This window comes from Neofelis nebulosa, chromosome 2 (assembly GCF_028018385.1).
Source record: "Neofelis nebulosa isolate mNeoNeb1 chromosome 2, mNeoNeb1.pri, whole genome shotgun sequence".
In the NCBI taxonomy this organism is placed as follows: Eukaryota; Metazoa; Chordata; class Mammalia; order Carnivora; family Felidae; genus Neofelis; species Neofelis nebulosa.
The window spans coordinates 51600285-51624356 of NC_080783.1; the positions used below are offsets into that span (position 1 = coordinate 51600285).

Here is a 24072-nt window from a genome sequence, read left to right on the forward strand (position 1 = left end):
TATATCAAGTTTAAAATTAGAGTATCCTAAGTGTTTTAGATACACTGCAATTCACCACAGCTGGCCTGGTAAAGGATTACATCTGTAATGAAGGTGCAATATGTATCTGTTTCCTAGATTTGCTGTAACCAGTAACAAACTGGGGTGTTAAACACCAGAAGTTCATCATGCAACAGTTCTGGAGGCTGGAAGTCCAAAATTAAGGTATCAGCAGGGCCATTCTCCCTCTAAAGTCCTTTCCTGCCTCTTCCTAGCTTCTAGTGGTCAGCTGGGAATCTCTGGTGTTCCTTGGCTTGTGGCAGCTGTATAACTCCAGTCTTTGCCTCCGTCATCACATGGTGTTCTTCCTGTATCTGTGTCTCTGGTGTAAAGACACCAGACATATTGGATTAAGGGTTGATCATTCTCAAATATGACCTCATTTTAACTCAATCAATTACATGTGCTAGGACTCTATTTCTAAATAAGGCCATATTTTGAGGTATTGGAGGTTAGGCTGTCAACATACCTTCTTGGGTCATACAATTCAACCCATAAGGGATTCTTTGGAATATGGTGAATTGTCATGGAAGAGGTAAATTTAGGAATTTCAAATGGTTAATATGTTTATTTATTGTTAGCAATTAAGGGAGTAGTTACAGTTTGTTTTCCAAATGTCATTAGCCTAAGTGGATTACAAATAGGGTCTGGATATTTATCTGCATTTAATAAAATCGTAGTGCTTACGGTGAGCCATTAATGAAATAAAGTGCTGATGGCATCAGTAGGAATAAAAAGGTTTTTACCAGACAGACATTTTCTTACTACTTGATTTTCTCATGGAATGAATGCCCAAAGTCATCTTTTTAAAATTCAAATCATTCTAGTTTATATTGGTTTGCTATAAAAATTTATATGAAAGTAATTAAAAACTCCAACTTAAAACATTTTTATCTTAATTCCAGTAGAGTTAATATTACAGTGTTATATTGGTTTCAGGTATACGATATAGTAATTCAACAATTCTATACATTACTCAGGGCTCATCCTGAGAAGTGTACTCTTAATCCTCTAACTTTTCCACTCACCCCCCAGTTACCAGCAGTTTGTTCTCTATAGTTGAGTCTGTTTTTTTGGTTTGACTCTTTCTTTCTTCATTTTTTTTTAAATTCCACATATGAGTGAAAACATATCATATTTGTCTTTCTCTGACTGACATTTCACTTAGCTTTATACCCTCTAGATCCATTCATGTTGCTGCAAATGGCAAAATTTCATTGTTTTATAGCTGAGTAATATTCCTTTGAATATATACCACTTCTTTATCCATTCATCTATCAATGGACATTTGGATTGTTTCCATACTTGGTTACTGTAAATAATGCTGCTATAAACATATGGGTGCATATATCCTTTAAAATTAGTGTTTTCATATTCTTTCAGTAAGTACCCAGTAGTGCAATAACTGAATCATGATAATTATATTTTTAATTTTTTGGGAACTTCCCTACTGTTTTCCACAGTGGCTGCACCAGTTTGTTTTCTTACCAACAGAGCATGAGGGTTCCTTTTTCTCCAAATCCTCAACAACACTTGTGCTTTTGATGTTAGCCATTCTGATAGATGTGAGGTGGTATCTCATGGTGGTTTTGATTTGCATTTCCCTGATGAGGAGTGATTTTGAGCATCTTTTCATGTGTCTGTTGGCCATCTGGAAGTCATCTTTGGAGAAATATCTGCTCATGTTTTTTGCCATTTTTTAAATTGGATTATTTCTTTTTTGGGTGTTGAATTATATAAGTTCTTTATATATTTTGGATACTAACCCTTTATCTGACATGTCATTTGAAAATATCTTTTCCCATTCAGTAGGTTGTCTTTTAGTTTTTTGTTTCCTTTGCTGTGCAGAAGCTTTTTATTTTGATGTAGTCTCAATAGTTTAATTTTGCTTTTGTTTCCTTTGTCTTGGGAGGCATATCTAGAAAAATATTCCTATGGCTAATGTCACAGAAATTACTGCCTGTGCTCTCTTCTCAGATTGTTATGGTTTCAGGCCTTACATTTAGGTCCTTAATCCATTTTGAGTTTATTTTGTGTATGTTATAAGAAAGTGCTCCAGTTACATTGTTTTGTATGTAGCTGTCCAGTTTCCCCAACACCATTTGTTGAGGAGACTTTTTTTCTCATTGCATAGTCTTTCCTGCTATGTTGATGATTAATTCATCATATAATCATGGGTTTAATTTCTGGGCTCTCTATTCTCTTCTATTGATCTACATGTCTATTTTTGTGCTGGTATCATACCAGCTGATTATTTCAGCTTTGTAGTATATCTTAAATTTTTTAAAAAATATTTATTTATGAGAGAGATTAAGACAAAGCATGAGCGGTGGGAAGGGCAGCAAGAGAGGGAGACACAGAATCTGAATCAGGCTCCAGGCTCTGAGGTGTCAGCACAGAGCCTATTGTGGGGTTTGAACCCGGTGAACTGTAACATCATAACCTGAGCCAAAGTCAGACACTTAACCAACTAGCCACCCAGGTGCCCCTTTATAGTATATCTTGAAAGCCAGGATTGTGATACTTCCATTTTGTTCTTTTTCATGTTTGCTTTAGCTATTTAGCTTTTGTGGTTCCATACAAAATTTAGGATGATTTGTTCTAGTTCTGTGAAAAATGCTATTGGTATTTTGATAAAGATTGCATTAAATCTGTAGATTGCTTTGAGTAGTGTGGGCATTTCAACAATATTTGTTCTTCCAATCCATGAGCATGGTGTCTTTCCATTTGTTTGTATCATCTTCAATTTCTTTCGTCGTACTTTCATAGTTTTCAGAGGATGGGTCTTTCACCTCCTCGGGTAAGTTTATTACTAGGTATTTTATTATTTTAAATTATCTATTTATTTTTAGTTTTTAATGTTTTAATTTAATTTTGAAAGAGAGAGAGAGATAGGGTGCAAGTGTGGGAGGGGCAGAGAGAGAGGGAGACATGGAATCTGAAGCAGGCTCCAAGCTGAGTGGTTAGCACAGAGCCTGACACGGGGCGCGAACTCACAAACTATGAGATCATGACCTGAGCCGAAGTTGGATGCTCAACTGGCTGAGCACCCAGGAGCCCCTAGGTATTTTATTATTTTTAATGCAATTATGGGTGGGATTGTTTTCTTAATTTCTCTTTCTACTACTTCATTATTAGTGCATAAAAATGCAACAGATTTCTGTATATTGATTTTGTATCCTGGGACCCTACGAATTCATTTATAAGTTCTAGTAGTTTTTGGTGGAGTCTTGAGGTTTTCTATATTTAATATCATGCCATCTGAAAATAGTGAAAATTTTACTTCTACCTTACCAATGTGGATGCTTATTAATTAATTAAATTTTCTTGTCTGATTGCTCTGGCTAGAACTTCCAGTACCATGTTGAATAAAAGTGGTGAGAGTGGACATCCTTGTCTTGTTCCTAACCTTAGGGGAAAAGCTCTCAGTTTTTCACCATTGAGTATGATGTGAGCTGTAGGTTTTCATATATGGCCTTTATTATGTTCAGGTATGTTCCCACTAAACCTATTTTATTGAGGGTTTTTTTTTTTTAAATCATGAATGGATGTTGTACTTTGTCAAAAACTTTTTCTGCATCTATTGAAATGATTACATATTTTTAACCTTTCTCTTGTTGATGTGATGTATCATGTTGATTGATTTGCAGATGTGAACCACTCTTGCATCCAATTAATATCTTCCACTAGATTGTGGTGAATGATTTTTTTAAATGTATTGTTGGATTTGGTTTGCTAATATTTTGTTGAGGATTTTTTGCATCTATTTTCATCAGAGACATTGGCCTGTAGTTCTCTTTTTTTGAGGTGTCTTTATCTGGTTTTTGTATCAGGGTAATGCTGGTCTCATAGAATGAATTTGGAAGTTTTTTTCCTCTTCTATCATTTGAGAAGAATAGGTATTAACTCTGTAAATGTTTGTTGAATGCCTGTGAAGCTGTCTGGTCCTGGACTTTTTCTTGTTGGGAGTTTTTGATTACTGATTCAATTTTATTGTTGGTAATTAATCTCCTCAAATTTTCTGTCTTCCTGATTCAATTTTGGGAGGTTATGTTTCTAGGAATTTATTCATTTCTTCTAGGTTGTCCAATTTGTTGGCATATAATTATTTATAATATTCTCTTATAATCCTTTGTATTTCTGTGTTGTTAGTTACTCTTTCTCCTCTTTCATTTCTGATTTTGAGCCCTCTCCCCTCGTGTGTGTGTGTGTGTGTGTGTGTGTGTGTGTGTGTTTTATGAGTCTGGCTAGAGGTTTATTAATGTTGATCTTTTCAAATAATTAGCTTCTGGTTTCATTGATCTGTCCTGTGTTTTTTTTAGTTTCTATTTCACTTGTTTCTGTTTAAAAAAGAGAGATCAGTCACGAGTCTTATAGGCCTCCCTTTATATGTGAGGGCACGTTTATCCCTTGCTGCTTTCAGAATTTTCTCTTTATCCTTGTATTTTGCCAGTTTCACTATGACATGTCGTGCAGAAGATCGATTCAAGTTCTGTCTGAAGGGAGTTCTCTGTGCCTCTTGGATTTCAATGCCTTTTTCCTTCCCCAGTTCAGGGAAGTTCTCAGCTATTATTTCTTCAAGTATACCTTCACCACCTTTCCCTCTCTCTTTCTCCTCTGGGATACCAATTATGCGTATATTATTTCTTTTTAGTGTATCACTTAGTTCTCTAATTTTTCCCTCATACTCCCGGATTTTTTTATCTCTTTCTCTCAGCTTCCTCTTTTTCCATAACTTTATCTTCTAGTTCACCTATCCTCTCCTCTGCCTCTTCAATCCGAGCTGTGGTCATTTCCATTTTGTTTTGCATTTCGTTTAAAGCGCTTTTCAGCTCCTCGTGACTGTTCCTTAGTCCCTTGAATCTCTGTGGCAAGAGATTCTCTGCTGTCCTCTATACTGTTTTCAAGCCCAGCAATTAATTTTATGACTATTATTCTAAATTCACTTTCTGTTATATTATTTAAATCCTTTTTGATCAGTTCATTAGCTGTTGTTATTTCCTGGAGATTCTTCTGAGGGGAATTCTTCCATTTGGTCATTTTGGATAGACCCTGGAGTGGTGAGGACCCGCAGGGCACTTCCCCCGTGCTGTGGTGTATAACTGGAGTTGGTGGGCGGGGCCGCAGTCCGACCTGTCTGCCCCCAGCCCACCGCTGGGGCCACAGTCAGACTGGTGTGTGCCTTCTCTTCCCCTCTCCTAGGGGCAGGATTCACTGTGGGGTGGCGTGGCCTGTCTGGGCTACTTGCACACTGCCAGGCTTGTGGTGCTGGGGATCTGGCGTATTAGCTGGGGTGGGTAGGCAAGGTGCACGGGGGCAGGAGGGGCAGGCTTAGCTCACTTCTCCTTAGGTGATCCACTTCAGGAGGGGCCCTGTGGCAGCGGGAGGGAGTCAGATCCGCTGCCGGAGGTTTGGCTCCGCAGAAGCACAGAGTTGGGAGCGAGCAAGTTCCCTGGCAGGTACTGGTTCTCTTTGGGATTTTGGCTGGGGGATGGGCGGGGGAGATGGCGCTGGCGAGCGCCTTTGTTCCCCACCAAACTGAGCTCTGTCGTCCGGGGGCTCAGCAGCTCTCCCTCCTTTTGTCCTCTAGCCTTCCCGCTTTCTGAGCAGAGCTGTTAACTTATGACCTCCCAGACGCTAAGTCGCGCTTGCTGTCGGAACACAGTCCGTCAGGCCCCTCCGCTTTTGCCAGCCAGACTCGGGGACTCTGCTTGGCCGGCGGGCCGCCCCTCCGCCCCGGCTGCCTCCCGCCAGTCCGTGGAGCGCGCACCGCCTCGCCGCCCTTCCTACCCTCTTCCATGAGCCTCTCGTCTGTGCTTGGCTCCGGAGACTCTGTTCTGCTAATCCTCTGGCGGTTTTCTGGGTTATTTAGGCAGGTGTAGGTGGAATCAGCAGGACGCGCGGTGAGCCCAGCGTCCTCCTACGCCGCCATCTTCCCTCCCTCTCTCACTTGTTTCTGTTCTAGTCGTTCTTATTTCCTTCCTTCTACTGGTTTTGGGTTTTATTTTTTCCTCTCTGGCTCCTTTATGTATAAGGTTAGGTTGTTTATTTGACATTTTTTTCTTGGTTCTTGAAATAGACCTGTATTGCTATAAGCTTCCCCCTTAGAACAAGATCCCAAAGATTTTGGACTATTATGTTTTCATTTTCATTTGTCTCCATGTATTTTTTATTTCCTCTTTGATTTCTTGGCTGACCTATTCACTGCTTAGTAGCATGTTATTTAACCTCCAAAGTATTTATGCTCTTTCCATATTTTTTCTTGTGTTTGATTTCTAGTTTCATAACATTGTGGTCAGAAAAGATGTATGGTATGAGTTCAATCTTTTTTGATTTGTTTAAACTTGTTTTGTGGCTAACATACAATCTATTCTGGAGAATGTTCCATATGCCCTGGGAAAGAATGTGTATTCTGCTGTTTTAAGATGGAATGTTCTGAGTATATGTGTTACATACATGTGACCCAGTGTGTCATTCTTTTTGGATGATCTTTCCATTCTTTTTGGATGATGTTTCCATTGATGTAAACAAAGTGTTCAAGTCTCCTACTATTATTGTATTACTATTGATTACTTCTGTTATGTCTTCATACATGCTTTATGTATTTGGGTGTTTCCGGGTTAAGTGCATAAATATTTACAGTTGCTATATCTTCTTGTTGGATTGTTCCCTTTATGATTATATAGTGTCATCCTTTGTCTCTTGTTTTAAAGTCTATTTTATCCAATATAAGTATTGATTTATCCCAGCTTTCTTTCACTTCTATTTGCATGATACATGTTTTTCCATCCCTTCACTTTGAATCTGCATGTGTCTTTAGGTCTGAAATGAATCTTTTGTAGGCAGTATATAAATGGATCTTGCTTTTTAATCCATTCTGTCATCCTATGTTTTTTATTGAAGCATTTAGTCCATTTACATTCAAAGTAATTATTGATAGGCACATACTTATTGCCATTTTGTTACTTGTCTTGTTGAATTTGAGTTCTTCTCTGTTTCTTGCTTCTCTTGCTCTCTTGCAGTTTGCTGGCTTTCATTAGCAATATACTTGGATTCCTTTTGTTTATTTTTTGCATCTCTACTACTGGTTTTTTGATTTGTGGTCATCATTGGTTTATATATAACATCTTGTGCATGTAACAGTCTATATTAAGTTTGTGACAGCTAAAGTTTGTATCCATTCTTTACTCCTCTCTTCCCAATACTTTACATCTTTTTATTTTGTGAATCCCTTGACTGATTTTTTATAGATATACTTAATTTTACTGCTTTTGTGCTTCTTACTTTTCTTACTCCCACTTATGGTCTGTCCTTTCCATTCAGAGTCCCCGCCCCACTCCCACCCCCCCCCTTTTTTTTTGCTACTTGTCTTATATTTATTTTTTAAAAACTTTATTTAAATCCAAGTTAGTTGGCATATAGTGTGATAATGATTTCAGAAATAGGATTTAGTGATTCATCACTTACATTTAATGCCCAGTGCTCATCCCAAGTGTCCTCCTAATGCCATCATCCATTTAGCCTATCTCCCTACCTAATATCCCTCCAACAACTCTCAGTTTGTTCTCTGTATTTAAGAGTCTCTTAGGGTTTGCTTCCCTCTCTCTTTTTACCTTCTTTTTCCTTCTCTTCCCCTATGTTCATGTGTTTTGTTTCTTAAATTCCACATTTAAGTGAAATCATATATTTGTCTTTCTCTGACTGACTTATTTTGCTTAGCAGAATACACTCTAGTTCCATCCATGTTTTTGCAAATGGCAAGCTTTCATTCTTTTTGATTGCCAAGTAATATTCCATTATATATATATATATATATATATATATATATATATATATATATACATACATACACACAATGGATAAAGAAGATGTGGTCCATTCATCAGTTGATGGACATTTATGCACTTTCCATAATTTGGCTCTTGTTGATAGTTCAAAGAGTTCCTTTTAACATTTCTTGTAGGGCTGGTTTAATGGTCATGAATTTTGGTAACTTTTGTTTGTCTGGGAAACTTTTTATCTCCCCATTTACTCTGAATGATAACATTGCTGGAAAGAAGATTCTTGGTTGCAGATTTTTTTTTCTTTCAGCACTTTGAATATATCATACCAGTCCCTTCTGGTTTCTGCTAAAATAACCATCTAATAGCTTTACTGGGTTTCTCTTGTATGGAGCTTTTTCACTTGCTGCTTTCTAAGTTCTATCTTTATCATTACTTTTTGCCATTTTAATTCTATGAGTCTTGGTGTGGACCTCCTTGGGTTGATTTTGTTGGGTGCTCTCTGTGCCTTCTGGATCTGAATTTCTATTTCCTTCCCCAGATTCAGGAAATTTTCAGCTATTATTGAGTTCTTCATCTCTGTTTAATTTTTTTTATGTTAATTCTTTGTTGAGGGTCTCACTGAGATCTTCCACTTTTTTCCTCAAGTCCAGTGAGTATCTTTATGACCATTACTTTAAATTCTGTCCCAGGCCTATAGCTCATCTATTTCATTTAGCTTTTTTGCTGTGATTTTTGTCTTGTTATTTCATTTGGGACATATTCCTCTGTCTCCTCATTTTCTCTAACTCTCTGTGTCTGTTTCTATGTGTTAGGAAAGTCAGGTATGTCTCTTGCTCTTAAAAGTACCAGCCTTATGAAGAAGAGGTCCTGTAGTGCCCTGCAGTGCAATGTTCCCTATTCACCAAACCTGATGCTTCATTAATGTTTTCTATATGTGTTGTATGTGCTCTACTTTTGTGGCTCAGATGCTTTTCCCTTCAATGTGGTTGTCTTCAATGGCTCTTTTTGTTTGTTGTGGGCAGGTTTTGGTCCTTGTGCTGTTAGTGGGCCAGTCTGGTGCTGCCTTGGGCTTGAGTTGAGTCAGACCAGGCATTGCCATAGATAGTAGCACTAACTACAAGGCAATTTCCCTGTGTTGTCCCCTGAGAAGTTTTCATTGGTGGGTAAGGCCTGTAGTCAGAGCAGATATCTGCCCTGGCCCACTGCTAGGGCTGCAATCAGATGGGTATGTGTGGTTATCTTCCTCTTTTCCTGGGGCAGGAGTCACTTTGGAGCACTGCTGGCCTCTTGGGGCTGCTTGCACACTGCCAGGTTTATGGCACTGTTTTGGATGAATTTCAGCCAAGGGATATCAAAGGTGGGGCCACGTCCACAGGAGAACATGGGGGTGAGGCATGTGGTGCCACCAATGTCCACCCTGGTCTGCTGCAGGAGGGGGCCTACAGCTGCCTGAGAAAACTCTGGGTGAGATCTGCTGGGTTGGAGGGGGCAGGACCATAGAAAAATATGAGGGTGGGCACACTGTTAGCAAGCTAGGTAGAGAGTGCTGGTACTGTGTTGGTTTCTGCAGGGGTACACGTATCTAGGTTGGGGAGCGGAGATGGGAAATGACACTCACCAGCTCTTTTGTTCTTGGAGAAATTTCCCAAAGAAACTTGCCCCTCCAGCACATGCACTGAGATTAGTAAATAAGTCCCCTTCCCATGTACCCTAGGTATTTTTCATACTGCTGACTCTATACTGTATCTCAGTGGGGCTCTTTTTTGTGCTGTCTCTTTAAGGGCAAGGACTTAATTTTCTCTCACCCTTCTGGCTCTCCCAGAGCTGAGTCTGCTGATTTTTAAAGTTTCAAGTGTTAAGTCCCACTGATTATAAGAACTAGTGGAGTTAAGCCTTTCTGGTTTTAAAAGCCAAATGTTATGTGGATTCATCTTCCTCATGCTCGGTTTGGGGGCCTACTCCTCTCCCCTCTCTGCACCAACCACGTTCTTCCTAACTATGGACAATTCTGTGGGTCAGTTTTGTTCTACACCATGTCTTTACCCTTCCTACCCTCTTTGATGTGGCTCTTCTCTACATTTAGCTGTGGAGAGTCTGTTCTGCCTGTCTATGGGTCATGTTCTGGGTTATTTACACTGCTACGGGTGTTATCTAGTTGTTGTATCTGTGAGACGAGGTGAGCTTAGGATCCTCCTACTCTGTTATCTTCCCAGGAAGTCTCTCATTTCAACTTTCTGAATATACCATATGCTTATTTCCAGGTATGAAAGAAAAAAGTCATCTTTCTCTTCTCAGATTTGCTCTCCTTTCAGACTTATGCCAACAATGACATTGTAAGTGACTATATACACTGATAGTCCTTGGCTGATCTCCAAGCTCCCACAGACCATGTCATTTGAGGGACAATTAAAAATATTTGTGATCCTTTACAGAAGGAATCTTCAGTAGCTTATTCACTTGTTAATTTTTAGAAGTTTGTCTCCCTGCTTCACTATGGGCTATTGGAGGGCAGGGACTGAATCCTACAGCAGAGTGCCTAACTCATTTACTGAAGATTCATTATGTGCCTGGCACTATTCTAAGGGAATTATCTCTCATTTTACAGATGAGCAGTTGAAGGCCTATAGAGTTTAAGTAATGAGTCAAATACTCCACAGCAAGTGAGTGGCAGATAGGATTTGAATATAGGCAGTCTGACTGCAGGGTTGATGCTCCATTAAGCATCTCTGCCTTCCAACACAAATGGCCAACAAAAAGCATTTCTTAAATCCATAGTAGGATATTTATTTTAGGATATGTTCTGCTCACTGTTTCCCTCTCATACTCAACCAAGTTAGAATTAAATGTTCATGATCTTGCAAAACTGTTTTTGGGTTTTTATATCACTCAAAGTAAAAACATTTTTTTCCCTTATATGTGATTAGAAAACAAAGTGCCTTTTAGGAAAAAGAAAGTGGAATAACTCCATTGCTTAGAATTTGATTTTAGGAATTGTATTTTTGAGGCCAGAGCAGAATTTTACATTCTTTTCTTTACTATATGCAAAATTACAAAGTAGTACTTAGTTGCTGCAACAAGATGGCAATATGAGATCTAAAAACATGGATCATATCTCCTTCAACTCTTCCTCCAGTCCTAAAGTAATCCATGTTAACATTCCACTGTTTACCCTTCCTTTCTGAGCTCACAGTAGGGTCAAAATATATACATTTCTATAACTTGCTATTTTCATTGAACAGAAATTTCATTTCTTCAATTTCATACATAAAGATCTAATTTATTTTTAAACTAGCAGTATAATTTCCCATTGTCTAAATGCACTGATTCGAGCATTCCCCTATTGATGAGCATTAGGGTTGTTGCCAATCACCCTGGCCTCTTGGCTGTTAAACAATAAGCTTATGAAAAGTGAGCCTTCTGGTCAAAGTACCTGTATATTTTAAAATTGATGTTGCCAGATTCCATTGCCCAAACCTTAGTCATTTAAACCTTTAAATGTAGATGTTCCTTTTTGAAATTAGACAATATTGCCTTTCTGATATATTGGAAGCTTTTAAGTCTTCATTGCAATGTTTTCATTATCTCCTATAATCAGAACAAAATTCTTAAGAAACTCAGATGGTAAGCCTGACAGATATGTAGGGTATTAAGGAGAATCCTTAAACTTGCTTCCTCTTCCCTTCCAAAAAATAGAAAGGAGTTTAAAAGAAAATAGATCCAGGTTATGCTTTGTTGTGAGGGACACACAATTTGAGTTAGTTTATGGCCTTGGGCTCCTTCTAGACTAAGGCTCAATGTTCAGAAAACGGAAAATTTTTCCTTTATGGTCTCTATGCAAAGATACTTTTTATTTTAACTAAATTATTCCTCACTCTTATCTACTTTGAAGGTATACATCCAACTCTCTTTAACAATTCTATAGATTGTTGAGTGTAATTTTTGAGAGTATCTCACACAATGGACCTGCTATCACATTCAGACAATTCCTTTAATAATATCTGACCCCTTCAACTCTTGTCTTTTTCATTCCAAAAAATGACAATCTGTCATAAGTCTTGTGTGACTATCCTTTTCTAAGTACTTCTTATGTCAAAGAAGATAATATATGAGACATTTGGCTGTCCAAGCTCTGCCATCTGGGGAAGAATTTCTCTTAATTCAATCAAACTCCATGTTTGTAGAACTGACAAATCTGCACATTCAGGATGGCACAGAAAGTTTATTCTAATTAATTCTTAATTTTGTAACAGTATAAATATTGAAGCCAGTACTACAGAATAGTTTAGTAGAAAGATGCCACACAGAACTGAATTTGAAACTCAGCCTCACCTTGTAGTAGTTGGTGGAACTGTCCACGTTAACTGTTTCTCCCAAGCTTTAATTTATTCATGTATAAAATGTGGCTATAATATCAATCTCTCAGAGTGATATGAAAAACAAATAAGGTTGCAAAAGTGGAGAAAATAGATAAATTACACTTTACCAAAATTAAAAACTTCTGTGCATTTAATGGCACAGTCAATAATGTGAAAAAGCAACCCATGGATTGGATAAAATGTTTGCAAATCATACACCCAATACAGGGTTAATATCTAGAATATATAAAGAACTCTGACAACTCAACGACAATAAAACAAATAACTCAATTAAAAATGAGCAAAGTACCTGAATAGGCATTTCTTCAAAGAAGACGTACAAATTGCCAAGAGACGCATGAAAGGTGCTCAGCATCACAAATCACTACAGAAATGTGAATCAAAACCACAAAACTACTGATACCATCTCATACTCATTAAGATGGATAGTATGAAAAAAACCTCAGAAAATAAGAGATGTTGGTAAGAATATGGAAAAATTAGAACCCTCTGTACTGTTTGTGGAAATGTAAAATGGTGCATCTGCTATGAAAAAAGTATGGTAGTTCCTTAAAAAATGTAAACTAGAAGTACCGTGTAATTCAGCAATTACACTCTGGGTATATATCCAAAAGAGGTGAAAGCAGGATCTTGAAGAGATAATTTGTATACCCATGTTCATAGTAGTATTATTCATAATAGCCAAAAGGTGAAAATAATATAAGTATCCATCAATACATGAATGGATAAATAAAATTCGATACGTTATACACTATATATACCATACACACACACACACACACACACACACGCAATGGAATGTTATTCAGCCTTAAAAAGGAAGGAAATTTTGACATGGATGAATTTTGAAGATATTTTGCTAAGTGAAATCAGTTGGTCACAAAAAAGCAAACACTGTATGAGGTACCTAGAGTAGTCAAATTCATAGAGACCAAAATTAGAATGGTGGTTGTCAGGGGCTGGGAGAAGGGGAAAATGAGAAGTTATTGTTTAATGGGTATAGAGTTTCAGTTGTGCAAAATGAAAAGAATTCTATAGATGGATGGTGGTAATGGCTGCACAAAAATGTGAATGTTCTAAATGCCGTTGAATCGTATGTATAAAAATGGTTAAGATAGTAAATTTTATGTCATGTGTATTTTACCATAATTAAGAAAATACTTCTTAAAAAGTATTTTACCACAATTTTTAAAAAATGAATAATGTATGAATAGCAACTAGTGTGGTTTCTAGTTCTAGTAGGTGATCAACAAAGAGTTATGAATAACAGCAGTGATGGTGTTTAATTTCACTGGGTTACTACTTTTCTCTGGCTTGTTTTATCGTTAATTTATGAAAATCCTTTTAAGTACATAAGCTTTCAAATATACAGAAAAGGTGAAATTGCTCACTAGACACCTGTATGCGTTTAGCCAAGATTCAACAAAGTTAACATTTTGCCATATTTGATACATGTAATATGTGTGTGTGTAAACACATCGTATAAACATTACAAAATGGGAATGTGTTCCACTCACTTAAATAATACTGTGATAAACCTTTCTTACAAGAAGCCTTTTGAATCATCTTGTAAGAAGTGTTCTTAAGCACTTCAGTACATATATTATAGATGTATATATATCTTTCACTCACTATAATAGCACTGTGCATGTATATTTGCATACATGTTTTTTAATCTATTTGATTTATGTATTGTTAGAATTTATATATTATATAAAATATATTTTTTACTGAACCATTTAAAATAAATTGCGGGGGTGCCTGGGTGGCTCAGTCAGTTAAGCATCTGACTCTTGATTTTGGCTGAGGTCATCATCTCATGATCATGAAATCGAGCCCCACATTGGGATCCACACTGAGCATGGAGCCTGCTTAGGATTCTCTCTCCCTCTCCTGCTGCCCATCCCCTGCCTGCCTCTCTCTTTCTCTCTCTCCAAAAAAGTAAAATAAAAAATAAAAAGCATTTAAAATAAATTGCAGAAATTATCACACTTACTAAGTATTCTAGCATGGATTAAAAATCAGAACAAACTTCTACATAATTACAATACCATTATAATAACTAAGAAAATGAATAACTATTCCCTACTGTCATATATTATTTATTCATAGACAAATATCTCAAGCTGTCTCCAAAATGTCTTTAATAGGTGATTTTTTTCAAAGCAGGATCTATTTAATGTTCTTGAATTATATTTGGTTGTTATGTCTCCTTAGAATCTATTCTAGTTTACTCACAATCTCCCATGTTTGTTTTACCCCATGACACTGGCTTTTTAAGAGAAAACACTGTTTTGAGGAATAGCATACATTCTGGATTTGAAAGAAAAAAAGATTTCCTTATGGTACAATTCAGTTTGTTCTGCTATGTCCTCTATTTCTGTAAAGATAGAAGTTAGGTTTAAAGCCTTGATGCAATTCAGATGAGATTTTTAAAAATAACTTTATCGAGATATCTTTGACATATAAAATTATATTTAAGGTGTAGGATTTCATGTTTTGATACATGTATAGACTGTGGACAGATCATTATAATAACCAAGCTAAATACCATGAATCACTTCTACATAGTTACCATTGCGTGTGTGTGTGTGTGTGTGTGTGTGTGTGTGTGAGAGAGAGAGAGAGAGAGAGAGAGAGAGAGAGAGAGAGAGAGAGAGAGATGAAAAAGTTTAATTTAAGATCTATCCTGTTAGTTGGCACAAAAACAGACACTCAGATCAATGGGACAGAATAGAGAACCCAGAAATGGACCCACAAACATATGGCCAACTAATCTTTGACAAAGCAGGAAAGAATATCCAATGGAATAAAGACAGTCTCTTCAGCAAGTGGTGCTGGGAAAACTGGACAGTGACATGCAGAAGAATGAACCTGGACCACTTTCTTACACCATACACATAAATAAACTCAAAATGGATGTAAAACTCTTACAAAACTCAATGTAAGACAGGAAGCCATCAAAATCCTTGAGGAGAAATCAGGCAAAAACCTCTTTGATCTTGCCCACATCAGCTTCTTACTCAACACGTCTCTGGAGGCAAGGGAAACAAAAGCAAAAATGAACTACTGGGACCTCATCAAAATAAAAAGCTTCTGCACAGTGAAGGAAACAATAAGCAAAAGTAAAAGGCAATCGATGGAATGGGAGAAGATATTTGCAAATGACATATCAGATAAAGGGTTAGTATCTAAAATCTATAAAGAACTGATCAAACTCAACACCCAAAAAAACAAATAATCCAGTGAAGAAATGGGCAAAAGACATGAATAGATACTTCTCCAAGGAAGACATCCAGATGGCCAACCGACACAGGAAAAAATGCTCAACATCACTTATCATCAGGGAAATACAAATCAAAACCACAATGAGATACCACCTTATACCTGTCAGAATGGCTAACCTTAACAACTCAGGCAACAACAGATGTTGGTGAGGATGTGGAGAAAGAGGATCTCTTTTGCATTGTTGTAGGGAATGCAAGCTGGTGCAGCCACTCTGGAAACGAGTATGGAGGTTCCTCAAAAAACTGAAAATAGAATTACCTATGACCGAGCAATTGCACTACTAGGTATTTATCCAAGGGATACAGGTATGCTGTTTTGAAGGGGCACATGCACCCCAATGTTTATGGCACCACTATCAACAATAGCTGAAGTTTGGAAAGAGCCCAAATGTCCATCAATGGATGAATGGATAAAGAAGATGTGGTATATATATACAATGGAGTATTACTCGGCAATCAAAAAGAAATGAAAGCTTGCCATTTGCAACCATGTGGATGGAACTAGAGGGTATTATGCTAAGTGAAATTAGTCAAAGAAAGACAAATGTCATATGACTTCACTCATATGAGGACTTTAAGACACAGACTGGATGAACATAAGGTAAGGGAAGCAAAAATAATATAAAAACAGGGAGGGGGACAAAACATAAGAGACTCTTAAATATGGAGAACAAACAGAGGATTACTGTGGGAGGAGGGATGGGCTAAATGGGTAAGGGGCATTAAGGAATTTATTCCTGAAATCATTGTTGCAGTATATGCTAACTAATTTGAATATAAATTTAAAAAAATCTATCCTGTTAGTAAATTTTAAGTATATAAGATGAAATGTTTTTGGCAGGAATATTTCATCAGTGTTGACTTTATATTAGTTCCCAAAAGGCACATAAGGCAGGTTGTCCTTCCAAGAGTTTGCTCAGAAAGCACAGTCAAATGTCTGTGCTGTAAAAGATATTACATAATTCCCAAGCAAACTATGGAATAACATGTGGGGCAAAGCCTGCTCCCTACCATCCTTACCCCAAGTGGCTTTAACATTATTTGTTATTTGAATAAATTAGTATTTCATTGGGAATTTAAAAATGGTGATGAATTAGGCTTCCTCCAAAAAGGCAAGTTAGATACTTAATTCTTTTTTTTTAATTATCACTTTTCAGAGTGAAGATTGGATGTAGTTATCTCCTCCAGTGGTGGCATATGAGATTTGTTTGTTATTCACTTCTAAAACACCATATAGACTATATAAATGTTTAGCAATAGGTTTTATAATGAAACAAACAATTTCTTTGTAGGTGCAGGACTGATATCTTGCCTTACGCCTTAAGGTAACAAACTCTCAATTCTGAAGAGAAGGCTGGCTGTTTAAACAAATAGAGGTTTAAACAACTTTCTACTCTTGCCTTTCTCCCTTACCAGATACTTTCAGTTACCTTACTGAAGCATTCTCCTTGGCTGAGAGAAAAGGAGACATTATTGTATGAATCTCTCCACCACTCCTCTTTAGGGAACACTCACTCTTCCCATTTCCTCCATCTCATAAAATATACTCCTGGAAAGACATCTTGCTGACTTCCACTGTCTCAATAATAAAGAATTACTGAATAGTTGTAGAATGTCAGGCACAGCATCAGTTCCTAAATCTATAGAAAGATAAAAACCACGGTCTCTGCTTTTTAGAAGCTTATGAAACATTCTGAAATTATCTTTCCAATAGGAGCCAGATGATACCTTACATATAAGACAAATGATGATCTGTGGACTATCATGAGGTCTTACAAAGATGACAATTAGCTTTTCTTAGGAAGTGAACACAGAAAAAGGTCAATTTTAAAAAGGACCTTTTCTGGATAATGAGATAGGGTTGAGTTGTTGCTAGGTGGTATATTTAGAATTCTGCTGGCATAATGGATCTTGATTCCCTTCCCAATAAGTCGCTACTGCATTAGAGACCTGAAAATTGTTCAGGTTTTGTTGTTACTCTCAGACATCAATTTTACTGAAATTTAAAGTAATTTTTATGCTGATAGTATTTAAAAATATATTATATATTTAAACGTATATTATATATATTTTATTCATTTTTTAAAATGAACTAACCTTATATAATTTACTTTTTTAATTAATTAATTTTTAAATTTACATCCAAGTTAGTTAGCACGTAGTGCAACAATGATTTCAGGAGTAGATTCCTTAATGCTCTGTACCCATTTAGCCCATCCCCCCTCTCACAGCCCCTCCAGTAACCCTTTGTCTGTTCTTCACATATAAGAGTCTCTTATGTTTTGTCCTCCTCCCTGTTTTTATATTATTTTTGCTTCCCTTCCCTTATGTTCATCTGTTCTGTGTCTTAAAGTCCTCACATGACTGAAGTCGTATGATTATTTTATATACATTTTAAATATTATTGTTTTTAAATATAAATTTGTTGTATAACTCAGCGTTTAGCACATTCTTTCACTGTAACATAACAGGAAAGTATCACTGTATATTACCTTTGATTCACTAACAAGCACTTCTTGTATTTTACCAGGATCTTCATTTTAACAATGAATTAGAGATTATCCTTCTTATAACTCATGACATTTGCCTTCACAATTCCACATTCACTTTAGATAAAGAAATAGAAATAATAAAAGGTTAAATGAGTCTCCAAGATCTCAAAGTTCGTAGATGACTATATGCCATTTTCTTAAGCTTTTGTCTTGTCACACTATCTCTTCTTTGATTTGATCTGTTGAATTATATTAAAAATATTTGCATTTGCATTTTCCATTCTCTCCCACTTGGTAAGACCTCAGTGACCCAAATTTTAAAAGAAAACATATGAAAAACATAATTCTAAAATTGTGAATTACAAAGTAAAAGTTTCTTCAATGTTAATAGCTCTTGCCATTCTCTTCGTAATCAGGAAGAATTGAATGAATAATCTGTGGGCCTCTATTGAAATAAAAACCCCAGTCCACAATCTCAATTTTTATGTATTTCAACATTACCATCTATGTAAAATGAATGAGCAACCACTTTTATAGCAGTAAGTTTCTAAGTAAGTAAGGTTCTAAGAACCTTATTAGTATTACTGCTATAATGGTCACATAAAGTCAACGAAATAGGTACTATTATTATTCTCATTTTATAGATAAATCAAAGCAAAGATAACTTAAGTAACTTAACCAGTATTCTACAGTAAGTAAGTGGCAGAGCCTGTGTGCTTTATCTTGTACCATCTCCCTATATGATGTCACGTGTCAAATACATAGCTATCTACACCCTTAAACTCTCCACCGTCTAGCCTAACTCAGAAGTCAGGTTAAAAGAGTATTAGGTATTAATGACTGTTCAAAGTATATGCATTGCTCCAATTATGTTATTGCTCTGATTATTATTTTTTTCTTACCCTATTTGAAAACAATAAGAAAATGACTACTGAATCTTGACCCTCTATAAAATGACATTCACTATTGTGTTTGATATCATGCCCTTTATTGATGGGTGCTATAAGAAACAGCCTCATAAGTCCATCACCGTATTTGACATGCAAATGCTACTAGGGACATTCTCTAATATATTTCTTATTCCTGCACTGTAAAGCATTTAGTGGTAGGAAATGGATTTGCTTCTGCTGAAAATTCTTCCCTCTTTCAACAGTAATTTACAATTGGCCATATCTCCCTTTTCACTTAGGTTACCAGGAATAGCATATGTATCTCAAATCCGTTATCTTAGAGTCAAACATGTAGCTCAATATTTAGAAATTTAAAAATATATTCTTACAATCTGTATTTTCCTATTTTATACTTTGTACTTCTTTCCTCTTTATGTGTGGCTTCCCATTTCAGTTTATACTTTCTGTGCTCCAGAGTTTTATTGACATTTTATAACCCTTTTGAATGTTTTGTGCTACCTCAAATCTCTCATGGGATAACACATATATAATCTTGTATCTTCTAAAATCCAGAGATGCCAAGAAATAATGGGCATAGTCTCTGATCTCATGAGGCTTAGACATGGTTGGGAATACAGCACATATAAGCACATACACAGAAATGAGTATTTCTCATTAATTAATAATTAAGGATTAATTAATAATGAGACTGAATACACTGTGAGTTCCAAATAGGTGGTATAGATTTAAAATAAAATATTATCTGACTTTTGAATGAGGTCTGGGGGAGTTGGAGAAAACAAGAATCAATAGAAACTAAGTTGGTCATTGAAGAAAGGCTAAAACTTCAAAAAGAGTAGTATGCAAAGGGAATTAGAATTTTTAGGAAAGGCCAGTTTCCTGAACCAAGATATAGAAATGAAAATCCAATTTATTTAAATGACAATGGGCATATAAACATGGGAGGAGATTGTTAGCTGCCTGCTCCATCATCCATTCTCCTACTCCATCTCAATTGTTGAACCTTAATTTTATACCAGAGCAGCCATACAAGCAGACACAAACTATCTTCTCTTCTCCACTCTGAAACCAGGTTCATTTAAGTAATAAGTTGTTGGCAGTGAAATGTAAGAAGTGCTGTGTCACTGTGTAGGAGTTTTGGAAAGTCTCAAAGAGAGGGAGTATGCCTTTCCTACCACCTGGAAGGCCAAAGGACTGTGACTCAGGTGAGGATCATAGACCCTGAGGATAAAGACCACACACAGGAATAGTGGAACAGGGAGCCGAAAATAGCCTGGGTTCCTGATGCTTTCCTGCAGCTGCCAGATAGCCTTAGACTGACAATCTCTAGATTCTTTTAGGTGAGAGACTAAAGCCTGGTGAGTTTAAAGGGCTATTTTCCAGGTTGCCCTGACTCATATCTAAAAGAAGTTCCGCTCGGATAAAACCATTTGGCCCAAGTAGAGAGGCCCAATATAGAGCATAATGAAAAACTGAGGGTCAGAGCTAATGTCCAGCAACCAAATGCAGGTTTCATTTTATTACTGAATGAAATAAATTTGATTGTAAACTTTCAAGCAAAATTTTAAACTTTCATGAAGTGAAATAATTTTCTGAGTTTTCATAATTTTCTGAGTGAAATTATGTTTTATACCAGTGACAAATATAGAAATATATGCCTAATCTGTGTTTACTGTTACTATAAAAACACTTTATGAGCGCACAGAAGACACATCTAGAACTTATTCTAAATAGTTCTAAATATGTTCAGTTTCAGTATCAGTTAAAGAAATCAGAAATATTAGTTCAATAAAAAACATTTTCCTTCTTTATTTTTAAAGTTTATTTATTTATTTAGAGAAGAGGGAGAGTGTGTGCATGTGCATGCATGTGAGTGGGTGAGGGGCAGAGAGAGAGAGGGACAGAATCCCAAGCAAGCTTTGTAGTGTCAGTGTGGAGTCCGACATGGGGCTCCAACTCATGAACTGTGAGATCATGGCCGGAGGTGAAATCAAGAGTCTGATGTTTAACTGACTGGGCCACCCAAGCACCCCCCAAAACATTTTATTTCTTGAGTTTATAAATATAACTTAAGTTTAATAACTCATTGTTTAATGACAGAATAAAAATAGAATAAAAATAGACCAACAGTATTAAATCTTAAATTGAAAATCTAACTCAAGGTAATTATACCATACTGCTGTATAAAAGTTGTTTATAAAACATAAGCATTACAATAATTTGTTATATATAAGGTACTGAAAACTCATTATAAGAAAAGTTAGATTTTCTTTTAAACCAAGAATGTAAACTACATCTAGTTAACTATTATGTTTTCCTTTTCTACTTTTGCAAGCTGAGATTTACAATTAGTCTCTTAAAACACTTTTTCTGGTCTCTGCATGCTTCAAACCTGTGCAAATTAAAGAAAGAATCACTGTATTTGCTTTAGAAATCCTACTAAAACCATTTTATTTACTGTGAAATGTGGGGAAGATGAGAAGATACATGCTTTTGTAATCTCCCAGTTTGGTGGTGTTTCACATTTAAATGAATGAAGATTTTATTTTTTACAACTATTTGACCCTTGGTTTGAGGGGCAAGTGTATCACATTCCAGATTTTCTTATGTAGACACCACAGAAGTAAATGGATAGTACTCCTGCTGTAAAATTCCTTCCCCTTCTGGAAAATTACCTTAGAGTATAAGGTCACCAGCTGTCAGAGATATCAAGCACAAATATGTATTGGCTGCCAAGAAAATGAAATTTCTTAGTCATCTGATTGGATGATTCCAATTGAATCAAAACCTTTTGTGGTAACCAGGTAATTTTCTTACTAATTTCCTAATTCTTGACTTCTCATGGTAATGTTGTAGCAAATTGTTATGAAATGGCATCAGTGGGAGTGATTCAGAATATCATGTAGCTAAATTTGGTTATGGCAGAAAAGAATATTTCTGCATTTAAAAGAGAATAACTAATTATTAATTAATTAACAAGGCTAGATTCTTCTAGCGCTTTTAACACTTCAGATTATTCATTCCAAATTATGACTAGGTAAGAAACAAAATTTATAAGGTTACTATGGATTGCTTGTACATTGCAAAGCAAGCATAAATGTTGAGCCAAATCTAGGTGCTCACAGAAATAAATTAAAAATTTGATTGCTTGAATTTTTTATGCAAAGGTCAAGTTTATAACATATATTTGCAAAGCAGTGTAGCTATTTAGAGAAGATGAAAAGCAAAGTCATAACTGATAGATGGTCTTAGACTGTTAGGAAAGGCAGTAAAGATCTGGCACATTTACTATAAATCACTAATACCAGCTTCCCAGATCTATAGAAATTTCTGCTCAGACAAAAACTTCAGAACTGAAACTGCTTAAAATCATAAAGTTGAACAAAAATCAAAATGGCTGCACTAATGCTTCAGGGAAGCTTGATTTTAAAGTAACCATTTTCCTTTCTTCCACAAACCTCCCCTCTGCCCTTTTTAGCCTTTTGTTTCAGGAACCTGGTAAAACCCTAAAGACATGATTAAGATGGCTGACAGCACTGTACTCAATTTCTGTCAAAACTGGCTAGATCCCCTATTTCTCTATAGTCCCCCCCCCCCCCCCAGCCTCTTCCTCTGGGCGGGCTTACAGTTTCTGAAGGACATACCTTGCTGCAGCCTCCTTTGCCGGGTAAAGCAATAAAGCTATTGTTCCTCTTTATCCCAAATTCTGTCTTTGTGTTATATTTTGGCTCCAAAACGGCTAGGTCGGTTTTTGACAATAGAACTTTCGAGACATATTATCAAGGGAAAGACCTAACACTGATGCTTTATCCAGTTCCATGCTAGAAATCATACCTTGGGTAATTGGAAAGAAATATTTAAAATTTAATGCCCACAATTCACCTCTTATCTCCTAATCATAGCATTTACACATAGCATATAATATATATACAATACATAACATATATTATTATACAAAACAATATATATTTAGAATGCAAAATAAACTAAAATCTTTCTTGTTCTTTTTCCCTCCATTATTTCCTATCATGCATCCTTCTTTTATTTTTAAGATATTATTTATTTTTTGAGAGAGAAAGAGAGAGCGCAAGCAGGGTAGGGGCAGAGGGAGAGGAAGAGGGAGAGGGAGAATCTTAAGCAGGCTCCACACCCAGTGCAGAGCCCAGTGTAAGGCTCCATCTCACGACCATGAGATCATTACCTGAGCTGAAATCAAGAGTTGGATACTTAACTAAATGAGCCACTCAGACGCCCTTTCCTTCTTTTCTTTTTAAACTTGTGTTTAAAAATATGATGGATAAGAAGTTTCTCAGTTTAACATGAAATATAGCTTCAAAAATTCCCTTATTAGAAGATGTAGGGACAAAGTTGAGGCAGACAGATCACCATGGGAAATGAATTGATTTAAAACAGGAGAAATTTGGGGCACCTGGGTGGTTCAGTTTGTTGGGCGTCTGACTTCAGCTCAGGTCAGGATCTCGCGGTTCGTGAGTTCGAGCCCCACGTCGGGCTCTGTGCTGACTGCTCAGAGCCTGGAGCCTGCTTCAGATTCTGTGTCTCCTCTCTCTTTGCTCCTGCCCTGCGTGTGCTCTGCCTCTTTCTCTCTCTTTCTCAAAAATAAATAAACACTAAAAAAATTTAAAACAGGAGAAATTTTAACAAGAGATTCTGACGAAGATTTTTTATGGCTCAATGAAGGGAAAATGTAGGAGTGGAATATGAAGGAAAGTTTGTGGTTGGGTAAGAATAAATGGCTTGTCTGTAAACAAGCAGGTGTTTTTAAAGTTTGAGGTAAGAATGTCAACGGAAGATCTGGAAGCTACCTCGAACCATCCTTATAATTCTGTTGCAGGTCACTCAAATCATTGAGCTCAGAAGCAACCTGAACTCAGAATTCTACTTTTTTATGTACCCTGCATCTGCAGGGCTGACCCAACTTCCTCCTTCTTTCTTCCTCTTTTGGTAACATTTGCCAATGAGAGCTTTTCTGAGAGTGGTAGTTGGGATAGGACAGCATCTAGGACCTTCTGCAAATTTGTTCAGTGGTTGGAATTGCTGGGATGGAGTTCTTCCTTCCAGGAGAAAGGAAGACTAAGGGGAAAATATGTTAGCTGTCTTCAGCTAACATATTCAATCCATTAAAGAGTGCTCACTAAATTCAAATGGATTGTCCCATGTTTCAG

At 36.6% G+C, this 24072-nt stretch overlaps 1 pseudogene; it reads left to right on the plus strand.

Moving 5' to 3' along the window:
• Nucleotides 1-2818: 2818 nt before the first annotated feature.
• The window catches only part of LOC131490396 (transforming acidic coiled-coil-containing protein 3-like), a 62689-nt pseudogene continuing 41435 nt past the window's right edge, over nt 2819-24072 (plus strand).